Source organism: Alosa pseudoharengus, unplaced genomic scaffold, assembly GCF_046254945.1.
Source record: "Alosa pseudoharengus isolate Yale_2024_CS ecotype anadromous, Long Island Sound unplaced genomic scaffold, YU_APseudo_1.1 YU_APseudo_1.1_scf_3, whole genome shotgun sequence".
Lineage (NCBI taxonomy): Eukaryota > Metazoa > Chordata > Actinopteri > Clupeiformes > Clupeidae > Alosa > Alosa pseudoharengus.
This window is the reverse complement of record NW_027468718.1, coordinates 33480873-33485872: the sequence shown is the minus strand read 5'-3', so window position 1 is coordinate 33485872 and position 5000 is coordinate 33480873. Positions and strand designations below refer to the sequence as shown.

Here is a 5000-nt window from a genome sequence, read left to right as displayed (position 1 = left end):
GCAAGGTCTTAAGCATAGAACACTGAACTCTGGCAGTGTTTGTGTCATATCTGAGTGCTTTTGTGTGTGTGTGTGTGTGTGTGTGTGTGTGTGTGTGTCTACTGGAGTGTCAAGAAACAAACTAACTTCCATACTGGTAGAATATTCCAAGGCCAACAGGCAGTTTCCTGGATGACTGTTGGTGGGGTAGGGTGTCCCAGATTCCCAATGCTGCTAAGCAACAGAATTGGGAATCCTGGTTGCAGGCAGAGTTTGGAATGCTGATAAGAGCGAGTGCGGAATGCAGGTTAGTTACAGACTCTCTCTGCTCGTTTGGCTACAATGCTGCTGACAAACTCAGAGCTTTGTGTCGTTTTTAGATCATTTTTATCACAGTTAGCTTGTATCGCTTTAGATGCTACATGTTGGTTATCAGTAGAATAGTGTGGCCTACCTATTCTACACCAGTTTCCAAGGCAGACCAATTGAAACATGACAAATCATTGATTAAATAAATACAAAAACTCCTTTATTCCAACTGCCATAAAGATGCTCAATGATAGATAGCTGGCTACCCCGACCACCTGTGGGGTGTATGTGTAACTGTTGTTTTTTAATTGCCTTATGCATGAGCTGTGTATATCTGTGATGCAGTGATCTTGAAGCCCAAGACAAATTTCCTCTTGGGGACAATAGACCCTTTCAACAATAAAAACAAAAACAATGCTTGAACATTCTATTTGGTTCCCAATCTACTTCCTCTGCATTGAATAGGGTATATTTAGGTATTTTTCTAAACTTTCCCCTATTGGGATTCTTCGGGGCTTTTTTTCCCTTACTCAGGACATATTGAGGATACAAAATCAGTTAAGTTTGCTTCTGTTGCAATTTGTTCAACCTTTTTTCATAAAATGACTGGACTATTAAGATAACATATGGAATGTTAAAACGGAAGCCTTGTGGGGCCAACTATGATGCTGATAATAGAACTCTCTTGAAAGGGTCTATACTTTACTTTGCTAACTTACTTTACTTTACTTACTTACAGCATGGTAAGGCAACCTTTAGATGTGGGATTTGATGCTTGGTTCCCTATTTCTAGTATGTGTGTGCTTCTGTGGCCTGTAGTAACCTTATTGTCCGTGAGTGTACTTGTGCGTAGAGTGTTGATTCCATGGCCAGTCAATCATCCAATCGTAAGTCAGACCCAGACCAAAGTGAAGACATGTCTGCTAGAGTCTAAAACAGTAACAGTATGGTTATGGTTATGGTTATGGATTTAGCAGACGCCTTTGTCCAAAGCGACACATAAATACAAAACAACATAATAATATTTTAAATTGAACAGGGAACAGATTAGAATGTAGGTCAAATATAGTAAGGAGAATAGTTATAGTACACAATAATATCAATTCAATCAATAGCCTAATAAAAAAGCAATGGAAAAAAAAGGGGACAGGCAATAATAAACAATAATGTCCATTCAATCAATAATATCAAAACAATGACATGCTAAGACTACATTAAGGAGAATATCAATAAATATAGCTGCAAGCAGCAATGTGGGGGCCAAGCAGTTGAGCAGGAGTTGTCATGGCAACCCAATGTTGCTACATTATACACACACCCAATTAACCCCCCCCGTCCCACACACACACATATACACAGATAAACTTCTTCCCGCACACACCCCAATAGCTCCCCACACATACGCACACCTCAAACATCACCAAATGTATTGTGCGTCCTCAGGTTGTAGTCACGAGTCCACATACCAAGTTTGGTGTCGATACGAGCAAGTGTTGATAATTATAGCGCCCCTAGTGTTCAAAGGTCACTAAATATATTAAGCATCTTCAGGATGTGGCCCCAAGTCCATGTACCAAGTTTGGTGTCGATACGAGAAAGTGTTGCAAATTATAGCACCCCTAGTGGTCAAAGGTTGCTAAAATTATTGTCTGTCCTCAGGATGTGCTCCCGAGTCAATGAGCCAAGTTTGGTTTCGATACGTGAAAGCATTGCAGAAATATGAGCCCACTTCCTGTGATTATAGCGCCACATAGTGGTCAAAATTTACCACATTTCTTGAGCGTCCACCTGATTGGGTCCTGAGCCCATATACCTAGTTTGGTTTTGATATATGAAAGCATTGCTGAGATATCACTTCACTTCCTGTTTGGCAGCTTCGCCGCCAAACTTGATTGGTTGTCACGGGCTACAGGTTTCATATATGGCTCCGAAGAGCAATACATTTATGAGTCATGGTCTGACGATCATCTACGTCAAGTTTCGTGAAAATCGGATAAACTTTGTGACCTGTGAAAACTTTTAGGAGTTTTTGATTAAATCCAATATGGCAGTCAGATCAATTACGTTGACGCCACAAATTCACATCTGTCGGACTTAGGACCTTCCATAGTATTAACAGACACCACTGGTAAGTTTTAATTCCAAACACATCACCCGTTACAGGCTAAAACCTAATTTTGCTAATTATAGCGCCACCTATAGGTCAAAAGTCATCAAATTTATTGAGCCTCCTCCTTATTGGGTCCTGAGACCATGTACTGAGTTTGGTGTTGATACGCGAAAGTGTTGCTGATATCACTTCACTTCCTGTTTGGCGGCTCTGCCGCCAAACTTGATTGGTCACCACGGGCAACAGGTTTTCAATATGGCTCCAAAAAGCAATGCATTCATGAGTCATGGTCTGAAGATCATCTGCGTCAAGTTTCGTGAAAATCGGATAAACTTTGTGACCTTTGAAAACTTTTATGTGTTTTTGATTAAATCCAATATGGCAGCCTGATCAATTACGTTTACATCATAAATTGACATCTGCGTTGAGTTCGGTCTCATCCAAGGATTCCAAATATACCTTAATGTTCAAAATTTGGTGTACCGTTCAAACGTTAAGTGCATAGATGTAATAAAAAATTTGAAACGTTGGTGGCGCTAGAGCACTCAAAGTGCAGACTTGAGACTTTGATAAATTAAACATATGACTGTACTGAATCAATGTGCCAAATTTCCCAACTTTTTACTGTATGGTTCAATGGCAAATTAGCGTTTCGTTATAATAATAAGAACACATAGAATCACTATGGGTTGCCTCGCAGCTTCGCTGCTTGGCCCCCAATAAACAATAATGTCAAATTAATTAACAGCCCAATTAAAATAAAACAACATTATACAAACCATAACACATAAGCGCTTAAACAACTAAGTAAATGTTGAATAGGAATGTCTTTAGACCCCTCTTAAACGACCCAAAACTACCACAGGAACGGAGAGCACTGTGCAATTCATTCCACCAACATGGAACCACTGAAGAAAAGAGTCTGGAATTAGAACCAGTTTTCATGACTGGTCGACACAACATGCGCTCACCAGAAGACCGCAGTGGGCGGTTGGGGATGTAAGGCTTGATTATTGAATTGAAATAACTAGGAGCAGATCTAGTTAGTGTCCTATAGGCCAAAGTGAGAGATTTAAATTTAATTCTGGCTACTATAGGGAGCCAATGGAGAGTAACTAGGAGAGGAGTTACATGTGTCCTCTTTGGCTGATTGAAGACCAGGCGTGCTCCAGCATTCTGAATCAGCTGTAATGATCTTGTTACACAAGCGGGTAAGCCAGCTAATAGTGAATTACAATAGTCCAGCTTAGAGATGACCATGGTCTGAACAAGAAGTTGTGTGGAATCTTGTGTCAGATAAGGTCTGATCTTCCTAATGTTGTAAAGCATAAACCGACATGATTTTGCAATAGAAGCTATATGCTCAGAGAAGTTAAGTCGGTCATCAATTACAACGCCCATGTTTCGTGCCGATCTAGTTGGGGTCAGTGAAGTTGAGTCAAGCTGGATGTTAATCTGTTGGGGAATAGCTGTTTTAGCTGGAAACATCAAAAACTCTGTTTTTGAGAGATTAAGCTGAAGGTGCCGATCTTTCATCCAGGCTGAAATATCCTTAAGGCATGCAGAAATCCGGTGGGAAACACTAGAGTCATCAGGTGGGAAAGACAGGTAAAGTTGAGTGTTGTCTGCATAACAGTGATAGTCAAATCCATGGAAGCGAATGGTATCACCTAAGGAAGTGGTGTAAATGGAGAAAAGCAAGGGTCCTAATACTGATCCCTGAGGCACACCTGTGGTGAGGTCATGAGACTTAGATACCTGTCCCTGCCAAGACACGTTAAAAGAATGCCCTTTAAGGTAAGATTCAAACCAGTCAAGAGCTTTTCCAGAAATTCCCAGTTCAGATAGTATAGATAGGAGAATGTCATGGTTAACAGTATCAAAGGCTGCAGATAAATCTAGTAGAATTAATACTGATGACTGAGCAGAGGACTTAGCTACTCTCAATGCTTCAGTCACAGACAGAAGAGCAGTTTCAGTAGAATGACCACTTTTGAAACCAGACTGCATAGGGTCTAGTAGATTATTCTGATGAAGAAAGTCACAAACTTGCTTGAAGACCACTTTCTCCAAAACCTTTGACAAGAAAGGAAGAAGGGAGACAGGTCTGTAGTTCTTCACCTCAGTTGGATTAAGTGTACTTTTCTTTAGCAGAGGTGTAACCCTAGCCTGTTTAAAAGAATAAGGAACTATTCCAGAACTAAGTGAAGCATTAAATACATGTGTGACTGCTGGTAGAACAGCGGGAGAGATAAACTGTAGAAGAGTGGACGGGATAGGATCTAATGGGCATGTTGTTGGACGACATCGCTGAAGCAATTGAGAGACTGCCTCCTCATCAAGAGGAGAGAAAGAGTCAAATGATGCGGTCATACTAACACAAGGCAAAGCCCTCCTTATAGGAGCATCAAACTGAGCACTTATTTTAGCAATTTTTTCAGTAAAAAATGTTGCAAAGTCATCTGCTGACAGTGAAGTAGTTGATGGTGGTGGTGGAGGATTGAGAAGAGATTTGAAAAAAGTTTTTTACTGTCAGTGGCGCTCTCAATCTTGCTTTGATAGAATGCCTTTTTTGCAAGTGTAACAGTGGATGAAAAGGATG

At 40.5% G+C, this 5000-nt stretch overlaps 2 protein-coding genes across 2 annotated transcripts in view; one reads left to right on the top strand and one right to left on the bottom strand.

Annotated features, from left to right (window-relative positions):
- LOC143099926 (E3 ubiquitin-protein ligase TRIM35-like) overlaps window positions 1–5000 on the bottom strand; it is a 491084-nt gene that overhangs the window by 156458 nt on the left and 329626 nt on the right. The gene's annotated exons all lie outside the window — the stretch shown is intronic.
- LOC143100676 (protein FAM117B-like) overlaps window positions 1–5000 on the top strand; it is a 40705-nt gene that overhangs the window by 21504 nt on the left and 14201 nt on the right. The window lies entirely within an intron of this gene.